This window comes from Somniosus microcephalus, chromosome 1, assembly GCF_052327205.1.
Source record: "Somniosus microcephalus isolate GS21.2 chromosome 1, FLI_Smic_1.0, whole genome shotgun sequence".
Lineage (NCBI taxonomy): Eukaryota > Metazoa > Chordata > Chondrichthyes > Squaliformes > Somniosidae > Somniosus > Somniosus microcephalus.
In genome coordinates this window covers 262,458,298-262,469,051 of record NC_140987.1, presented here as the reverse complement: position 1 = coordinate 262,469,051, position 10,754 = coordinate 262,458,298, and positions in this window count along the sequence as shown.

The window sequence follows — 10,754 nt, the reverse complement described above, 5'->3', positions numbered from 1 at the left end:
GGTGGCACTGAAAATCTAACCCCAGCAGGACGGCAGCGCAGAGGTCAGGCAGGACCAGAAGTTTAAAATGATCGTACACGGTCCCGTCTACTACGAGTGTCACCACGCAGTAGCCGCCAATGTCCGCCGACTGGGACTCGGAGGCCATAGAAATCCGCTGTTGCGCAGGCAGGACTGGGAGAGAGCAACGCCGCACCGTGTCGGGGTGGATGAAGCTCTCCATGCTCCCAGAGTCAAAAAGGCAGATTGTATCGTGACCATTTACCTTAATGTCCATTGTGGAACTGGCCAGTTGGTGCGGTCTCGCTTGGTCCAGTGTAACGGATGCCAGCGTAGGGGTCGGTGTGTCGCTGCGGGTATCAGATGAGGCGGTGTCGGGGGCCTGCTGCGTCCCGGCTGTCGTCCAAGATGGCGGCGTCCATGATCCCCATGTGGCTGGAGGCGTCCAAAATGGCTGCTGTACCGGTGATTCGCACACGGCCGGGGAGGTCCAAAATGGCGGCCCGCATGGCCCACACGCGGCGCTGCTGGGGTTCGGGGTGGCTTTGGCCCTGCAGACGCTAGCGTAGTGTCCCTTCTTCCCGCAGCCCGAGCAGATCGCGTTTTTCGCCGGGCAGCGCGCTCTGGGGTGTTTTGCCTGGCCACAGAAGTAGCATTTCTGGCCTTGGGGCACTGCTGTCTGGCCTTGGGACACTGCTGCGGTAGTTGGGCCGTTGTTGGGGTGTGGCTGGGGTGGCACGGTGCTATGAGGCGGTCCTACCGTGTCCCAGGCTGTCATTCCCCGCGGCGTCCACGGTGCAGAGGAGTAGGCATCTATGCCCTGGTAGGCTGCATCCAACGATAGTGCGAGTTCAGAGGCCTTGTTGAGGTCGAGGTTACTCTGCTCCAACAGTCGCTGTCGTGTGTAATTGGATCTGTGGCCCGCTACAAAAGCGTCCCGGATAAGTTCCTCTGTGTACACGGCGGCCTTTACATCCTTACAACCACAGGCCCGGCCAAGCACAGACAGTGCCTGAAGGTATTCCACGGTCGATTCCCCAGGTTGTTGTTTACGACTCCCCAGGAGGTGCCTGGCGTACACTTCGTTCACTGGGCGCGTGTACTGGTCCTTGAGGAGCTTGATAGCATCCACGTACGAGGTCGCGTCTTGGATGACCGAGTACACTCGGTGGTTCACTTTGGAGGTCAGGACATCCAGTTTGTCCTCGTCCGATTTGATTGCTTCGGAGGCGGTCAGGAATTTTTCGAAACACTTAAGCCAGTGAGTAAACTTGGTGGATGAGTCCGCCTCCCGATGATCTAAGTCCAGGCATGCTGGTGTGAGGATCTTCTCCATTATAAAAATGTTGTTAATAAAATTGATGCGCTATCAATTACTCATAAAAGACTGAGAGTTAGAAGAGTAACTAAAGGCTTTTATTAACAACAGAATGGAGGTCTGCCTCGAGTGGTCGACCGGTCCAGGATACCAAGGGCTGGGGAGCAGTCACCTTTATACTAGGACCTGTGGGAGGAGTCAGCCGAGGCATGTCCAGGCATGTCCAGAGTGGAATACAAACAGGACAAACAGGAATACAAACAGTGGTTTACCACACATATGTCATGCTGGGGACAATGCATAATCAAACTGCCTTTTAACCTGTTTCATTTCCTGCTTTTTTCTCAGTTCTGAAGAAGGGTTTCGACCTGAAACGTTAACTCTGTTTCTCTCTCCACGGTTGTTGCCTGGCCTGCTGAGTTTTTCCAGCGTTTTCTGTTGTTATTTCATAATTTAGACAGTTCAATTTCAATATAATTCTATAATATCAACATATAGTTAGCCCTTAGTAAATATTGAGGACTCTGGTAGTTTATAGCAAAGAGTGTAATCTGATTAGGTGGGGTTGCATGACCCCACTATTAATTTCCTTTTCGGAATATTAATAAAATAAGAATCAAGTACAGTTGTGTTTTATTCAGGAGTGGAATGATTGCTGTACACATTGCCTTCTTGCTTTTATATTTTATTTCTCTATATACAAAACCAAGGATTCCTTTTGCCTTTTTTTATGGCCTTATCTACTTCTGTTGGCACCTTTAATGACCTGTATTGCCTCTTCTCCATTTAAAATCTGACAGTTTGACCATTCTTCTTTCTCTGTGTGTGGCGTTCCAGTATTTCTTCATGTTCTGTGGTTTTAATAGCATTTTCACTTGCAATGTGGATGTTCAGATATCTCCAACTCCGTGTCGTTGGTTTACTTTCTGTTCCTGAAAAAAGTAAAAGCTCCCAACTGGAAGCACTGACAATTCTGCCTGTCAACTGTAAAACAAGAACTAGCAATAGAAAAAAGATAGATGAAAAATAGAGAAGGAACAAGAAAAAGACAAAGATGGGGAAAGTAATAGGGAAAACAAAGAAAAAAAGAGAGGAGGCTAAAGAATATATTGATGCCATTTATACTGAATTTCTTCGACAGCACCTTCCAAACCTCTACCACTGAGACGAACAAGGGCAGCAGGCGCATGGGAACACCACATCTACAAGGCACAAGTCAGGTGTGTGACGGAATACTCTCCACTTGTCTGGATGAATGCAGCTCCAACAACACTCAAGAAGCTCGACACCATCCAGGACAAAACAGCCTGCTTGATTGGCACCCCATTCACCACCTTAAACATTCACTCCCTCCACCATCAATGCACCATGTCTGCAGTGTGTGCCATCTACAAGATGCACTGTAGCAACTCCCCAAGGCTTCTTTGACAGCACCTCCCAAACCCGAGACCTCTACCATCTAGAGGGACAAGGGCAGCAGGCGCATGGGAGCACCACCACCTGCAAGTTCCCCTCCAAGTCACACACCATCCTAACTTGGAAATATATTGCCGTTCTTTCATAGTCACTCAGTTAAAATCCTGGAACTCCCTCCCAAACAGCACTGTGGGAGTACCTTCACCACACGGACTGCAGCGGTTCAAGAAGGCGGCTCACCACCACCTTCTCAAGGGATGGGCAATAAATGCTGGCCTTGCCAGCGATGCCCACATCCCATGAACAAATTTTTTAAAATGCCTTCACAATTCTACTTTCACAGTGATGCAAATGAGAAAAATGTTTCCACTGCCTGATTTTCTGTTGTGAAGTTGGAAAAGGTATAGCCCCATACATGGTATTCCAAACACACGTATGTACAGCTGCTCATTTGCCTTCACTGACAATATGATCATGATAAAAGAATCTAAGGTAATAAATGTAGTCAAGGCTATTGGGTTTCCACATTCTTGGATAAACAGATGGAATTGCAATCCCCATAACTCCAGTAAAAATTCCAAAATCTCATTTATTAAAAATGTAATTTGACTTATTCAATCACAAACCAGTGGTCTTGATGATAGTCTTTGCAAAGATAAAATGTGAGCACAGCAGGCTGTCAAAATTTATTTTAACTTTGTATCTTCTTCATAAGCTGCTTTTATATTACAGAGAATGCCCATGCTGACAAATATCATCCCTTCTAAGTAGGTTACTGACAGTTATGGTTTAGACTTTTTCCAACACCGTTTTCTTCTGCAATGGCCTGACAACAGTTGGCATAAGTGGAGTGACCAAAAGATTGGTCAAAGAGGTGGGCTTGAAGGAGGGTCTTAAATGAGAAGAGGGAGATGGAGAGGCGGAGAGGTTTAGGCAGGGAATTCCAGAGTGTGGGGCCTATGTAACTGAAGGCAGAGCTGCCAATGATGGGGCGAAGGGAGGGGAAATGCACAAGGGACCAATGTCACAGAAACAGAAAGCCTGCGGGAGGGGTGTTCAAGGGCTGGAGGAGATAGAGAAGGGCAAGACCATGAAGGTATTTAAACACGATGATGAGTATTTTAAAACGAAAACATTGGGAGACTGGGAGTCAAAAAGGACAGGAGTGATGGGTGATCGCGTTTTGGTGCGGGAAAGTCCAATTTGCCCATCTGTCTTTGGTGATCTACTTAAGACTCCTGGTCCCCCAAAATCTCAGTTTAAAATTCCCATACTTGTGTTTAAATTCCTTCATGGCCTAACCCCTCCCTATCTGTGTAATCTCCTCTAGGCCGTTAGTTGAGCCCCCCACCACCGCAAACTCTCTGTTTCTCTAACTCTGGCCTCTTGTGCATCTCCCACTCCCTTTGCCCAGCCTTGGTGGCTTTGCAGCTGGCCACATATGCTCCACACTTTGGAATTCACACCCTGAACCCGTCCACCTCCCTCTCCTACTTAAGACCCTCCTTAAAACCCAACTCATTAACTAACCTCCAAATAACTCTTTATTGAGCTCGGTGTCCATTTTTGTCGAATTACAACTTTTCCTATGTTAAAGGCGCTATTTAAATGTAGGTTGATGTGACATTTCCCAAAGCTCTTATTTGCTCTGTTCCCCATCTCCCTCACCTTAGTTTAAGAAGCTCAAATATACACAACATATATCTTTTTTTGCAGGTTCTTCTGTTGAGCAGGTGGAACATAGTAAGTTGCTCACATCTGATTTGACCTTGTATTATTAATCAATCTTTCCCAGTCTGCTGAAGAAATTTGGATATTTAGGTCTCGTGTTTGGGTTTTCAATTAACGGGTAACCTAATTTAAGTGCTTAAGATGATTAAAGGATTTGGTAGATTATATAAGAGAGAAACTATTCCCTCTGGTGGGAGAGTCCAGAACAAGGGGGCATAACCTTAAAATTAGAGCCGGGCCATTCAGGGGTGATGTCATAAAGCACTTCTGTACACAAAGGGTAGTGGAAATCTAGAACTCTCCCCCAAAAAGCTGTTGAAATTGAAAATTCTTTCCCCACAGCCTTGCAAAAGTTTCCCCTTCTAGTATTTATCCAGTTCCCTTTTGAAAGTTACTATTGGACAGGTTGGGTGATTGGGCAGATGCATGGCAGATGCAGCATAATGTGGATAAATGCGAGGTTATCCACTTTGGTGGCAAAAACAGGAAGGCAGATTATTATCTGAATGGCAATAGATTGGGAGAAGGGGAAGTGCAACGAGACCTGGGTGTCCTTGTGCAGCAGTCGCTGAAGGTAAGCATACAGGTGCAGCAGGCAGTTAAGAAGACAAATGGTATGTTAGCCTTCTCAGCGAGAGGATTCGAGTACAGGAGCAAGGATGTCTTGCTGCAGTTGTATAGGGCCTTGGTGAGACCACACCTTGAGTAGTGTGTGCAGTTTTGGTCGCCTTATCTGAAGAAGGATGTTTTTGCCATGGAGGGAGTGCAGCGAAGATTCACCAGACTGATACCTGGGATGGCAGGAATGACGTATGAGGAGAGATTGGGTGGATTGGGCTTGTACTCGCTGGAGTTTAGAAGAATGAGAGGGGATCTCATCGAAACTTATAAAATTCTAACAGGACTAGACAGATTAGATGCTGGAAGGATGTTCCCGATGGTCGGGGAGTCCAGAACCAGGGGTCACAGTCTAAGGATAAAGGGTAAGCCATTTAGGACAGAGATGAGGAGGAATTTCTTCACCCAGAGAGTGGTGAACCTGTGGAATTCTCTACCACAGAAGGCAGTGGAGGCCAATTCATTAAATATATTCAAGAAGGAGTTGGATATATTTCTTAAGGCTAAAGGGATCAAGGGATATGGGGAGAAGGCAGGGACAGGGTACTGAATTTGGACGATCAGCCACGATCTCATTGAATGGCGGAGCAGGCTCGAGGGGCCGAATGGCCTACTCCTGCTCCTATCTTCTATGTTTCTGTGTTGCACTCTGAGAGTCCCCAGGATAGGCCCGCAGAGTGGACAGGGAGCAAGGAGCACAGAAATTCCAAAGAGTAGGTGATTTGGCTCCTGTGCTTCCAAAAGCAAGTTCAACTGCTCCGGGAGCAAGTTGAAAAGCTCAAAAACGAGCTGAAGGAGTCTGAAGACAAGTCAGACGCAAGGGGAATAGTCGGGAGTAGACTAGTGGAGGAGTTGCGCCAGGAAAGATGCGCACAGGAAGAGATGTCCTGTAATATGGGGGAATACCTGTGGTGCCAGGTTACGGAGGCCAGGTTAAATGAGCAGGACTTACGGCAGGAGACACAAGATTAACAATGAGAGCTGACGGTTTGGAGGGTCAGCTAAGAGACATTAAAATAGCTCATAAGGTAGCTAGAAGTAGGGGCTATGAAGAATCTGATCACGGTCCCTGCGAAGAAAGGATTAAAAAATTGACCCAAGCCTTGTCTGGGGCCAGAGGCATGGTTTGTTTAATGGCACCAGCGGAAACCCGGGTGGAGTGGGACGAAGAGGGTCAGGAAGCAGAGGATAAGGTTCAGGGCAGGGAGGTCCCACCGGCACCAGAAGCGCCACCGAGACCAATGTATCCTCTGCGGCAGCAAAAGTACGGTCCACCCACACCAAACGGTGACCAGGGCCTGCTGCAGAGCGATTACGTGGTCCCATTCACCACCCCGCAGTTGCAAGCCATGGTAGCAGAGTTGCCCAAACTAAAACAGGATGGGGACCCCTCAGTTCACTTGATGGAGGTCGAGCGGGTAGGGGGGGATCAACAGGTGTAACGAGGGCGAGAACTTGGGAGTGCAGGGGTTGACCGAGCCCAAGCTAGCAGCCAACATGATTTACCCAGGGATGGCCCACACGTGTACAGTAGAAGGGGTGTGGGATGTAGATGAAGGATTCTGGGGCGGGATACAACCGACGGGCCGGAACATCTATATAGACGGGTCCAGTTCGGTCGTGAAGGGGGAGTGTCTCACCGGGTGCGGAATCTATGACCCTACAGCTAAAATAGTGAAGGCCATTAAACTCCCCAACACCCTGAGCACTCAGCACGCCGAACTGGCGGTGGTGGCATACGTGGTCACCCACCCCAACGAGTTTCCCACCCCCTACACCATTTGCCCGGACTCTATGTTCACGTGCAACTCATGCACGGAATACTTGGCAATCTGGGCCAGGCATGGATTCAAGTCCGCAGATGGGAAGCCCCTAGCAACAGCACCGCTGCTAGGTAAAATTTTGGAGGCCACAGGCACCCGGGGAGATCACTATATTCACAAAGTTAAAGCCCATTCAAAGACAGAGCCCAAGTGGGAGGGCAACCAAAAGGCAGGCGAGCTGGCCAAACAGGGGGCCAGCAAAGGAGTATTTTGGGATCCATACAAAGCAGGTCCGGTCGCCGCAATCTGCGACAAAGGAGGCATACAGCGGGTAGCTTTGGCCCCGGACTTAAAGCAGGTCCAAGCCCAGGATCCCGTCCTTAAGGCCATCCTGGTAAAGAGAGAGAATGGGGAGTCCATAGAAGGTCCGTTCAGGACAGCGGACATTAGTATCAAAGAGGGGATGCTTTTCAAAGGGGATCGGTGGGTAGTCCCAGCGCAGCACTGAGAAAAGTTCCTCCAGTTGGCCCATGGGGGCCCGGGAGCGGGACACCCAGGGCCGGAATCTACCTGGCAAAGGGTAGAGGAGGCAGGGTTGTGGCCCCAGCTCAGGGAGGATGTCCGAGTTTTCTGTGCGCACTGTTTGGTGTGTGCGGCCAATAATCCTGATCCGTAGCGCAGGAAAGCCCCCATAGGACACACCAGGAGGGTAGAGGGGCCGTGGCGGTCTCTGCAGGTTGATTTTATCGGACCACTGCCCACCACTAAAGCAGGCAACAAGTACTGTTTGGTCCTGGTGGATGTATTTCCCAAGTGGGTGGAAGCCTTCCCCTGCCGAGCAGCCATGGCACTAGCAACAGCTAGAATCTTGGTGAGGGAATTGTTCTCCCGGTGGGGGCTGCCACAGGTCGTGGAGTCCGACCAAGGGAGCCATTTCACAGGGCAGGTGATGCAGGCCACCTTAAAACTCTTGGGAATACAAGGGAAGTGGCATGTGGCTCACAACCCCCAGTCATCGGGGATTGTGGAGCACATGAACCGGACATTGAAAGAAAGACTGAGGAAGGAGATAAGCCCGTTCCCGCAGAGATGGGGCGAGGTCTTGCCTCTAGTTTTAATGGGTGTCCGGGCCAGCCCCTCCAGAAGCACAGGGTACTCCCCACACAAGCTTATGACCGGGAGGATTATGCGCACCCCAACCCATGTGTTGCTGCCGGTCCTCACCGAAGTGCAGGTCAGGGAGGTAAACCGGGACAGGTTTGTCCAGAATCTGTACGAGACTTTAAAACGGATTCACTGGCAGGCAGCCAGTAACCTGGGGCGCCAGCACCAGAAAAATCGGCTGCTGTTAGAACCCCAGAGAACCCACGAGTGGGAGGTGGGAGGCCAGGTAATGGTCCGTAATTACGCCCGAGTAGGGGCGTTCGAGCCGCTGTACATGGGGCCTTATAATATCGTGGATAAAGTGAGCCCCATGGTATATGCAGTAAAACTCCCAAAACGCAGGGAAAAGCAAAAGCCAAGAGGCACCAGGACACAGTCATGAGCCTGGTGGATGCGGGTCTTCCTCCCATGTTGTGGGACGATGATGACCCAGAGGACGGGACGGTAAGGAGGAGCAGTTGGGTCCCGCGGCCTAGGGTGCCGTGGACGCCTCCCTACTCGCTGACCGCGGGCCGCAAGAGGCCCCGACGGGAGAGGTCTTAAACGGGGCGCTCGTTAATGCGGCAGGGAACACTGTAAATATTTTGTAAATAACCAAAACCAGATCCGTGGAGGAAAACCCTCTCACAGAACGGAACTGTTTTGCTTTTGTTTTGGCTGGGAACCAAAGGCGATCAGAGGAACAAAGCGATATGGCCAACAAATTTATCGTACTTCTATTCCTAATGATGATCGGGACTGGCAGCATGGAAAGAGGAGACACCAAGGTGTCCTTCCTCTATGGCTGTACAAGAGGGAACGGGCCTACCGTGACACAGGAGGGTAGGACAGGGGACACGGACGGAATGGCCACTTACTTCAACTCGGTACTCCAGCAGCGAGCGTTTCACATATGGAGAAGCTTCCATACCGTGTCCCAAACTGCAGGTCACAGCCACACGGATTAGGGTGACCGAGGGGAAACGCATCTGTCTAAGATGTGAGGGACACATTCCCTTGGGACAGTGGTGGTGGTTAAGGAAGTTGGGCCAGGCCAAGGGTAACAGATTCGCAGACTGGGAGACGATACGTATCGACAGATTACCGGGCCAAGGGGGGGGGAGTAGAAGTGTGCTGGAACAAATGGTGGAAAGAGGAACAGGGAATTTACGTGTGTATGTGGGGGTTGGAACGGGTCTGCCCAGCGGGTGTGTCGATCGCCTTCTTGCGGCGATGGCAGGATTCCGGGGCCGGGATCAGATGGGATCATAGTGGGGACTCCGGCATGATCCCAGACCCTCCCAACACAGTAAATTCCACAGAACTGGTAGCACATGAGAGGAAGCACCTGCCCACAGCCCCACTGATACAGGAAACACAGATTAGTTGCCCCACCACCACACCGGGACCAAGGAATGGGTTAGTGTTAGTCCCGACTGGCAAGATCTTGTACCAAGACGTTCACTACGAAGTTGCGTCGGTCATTCTAAATTTAACCCGGGTACAGCTGCCCCGGTGGTGTCCGGTAGAAACGGAAAAATTATATGAGGCCCTGTTGAAGGAAATTGTAGTGTATGTACCCGTCTACCCTTAAGGAAATTATTGTATGTAACCGTTCACCTTTAAGGGAACTACTTTAAGTGTGGCACTACTTGTTTGGCTTCTGTATACTGTAATACCGACAGTGACCACACCAGTATATAAGTGTTGTGACAGGATAACTGGGGCAGATTCGCCCGGACCTTCGAATAGTAAAGACCTGTTTGTTGTTATTTCTGAAGTCTGTGTATTTATTAACTGCACAACCCACAGACTTTACAGTGGCGACGAGTCCGATCGTACCCTGCGGCAAGATTACCAAAGCAAGAAGAGCGTCGAAGAGAGGCAACCGCCCTCGTCGTGCTGCTGGAAGAAAACACGAGGCTGCAGCAGGAGAAAGGTGGAAGACTTTAGCAACAAAAGCTTCCGTCTGCAACAGGCACTGACTACCCTTCTACCACGGTACAGAGTGAGCCGATCAGCAGGGAACAAGGCGGCCGAAGAGACTGTGAGTAGGGGAAGGTGTAGAGAATATCCGGAGGATAAGGGCAGAGCACTCGACCTCGGTCGAGGGGGAGCTGAGCCGGTCAAAAGTCGGGTCCAACGGCGTCGGGTGACAGCCGGACCGCGATCAGCGGGAAAAATCCGGGCAGCGACCGCAGCCACGAAGCGCTGAGCCTGCGAGTAGGCGCGGGAAGAGAAACCCAGCCGCAGCCGGGGAGGGAAACACCGGTCTGCGAGAGGGCTGGGGAGGCGAACGGGAACCGTGCGGGTGAGAGACGGGTGCGGAGAGAGAGACTGCGAGGAGCCAGTCCAGCGGCTGAGCTGTTCTCCACCAACGGGGTACTCAGAGCCGGCAAAACCGAACGTGCGGGAGTGGGAGAGAGACACAGCCGAAAACGGGGTGAGAGACTGCGCGAGAGCCAGTCCCGCGGCTGAACTGTCCTCCGTTAACGGGGTGTACCCAGCGCCGGTAGAGCCGTGCGGGCGGGAGGAGAAGACAGAGCCGAGTAGGGGGAGCTGTGCGAGAGCCAGCCAGCGGCTGAACCTGTCCGCTGCGGGGAAAGCGTACCCCTTCCACCAGGAAGAAACGCGGGAAGCCGCCATTAGGCGGAGGAGCCGACAGAAGCGGGAAACCGCCATTGAAGTGGGCGGGGAGAGAAAGGAAGAGCGGGAAACCGCCAAATTCGCGGGAAAAGCCGCCATCTTAGAAAAAAAAAATACAT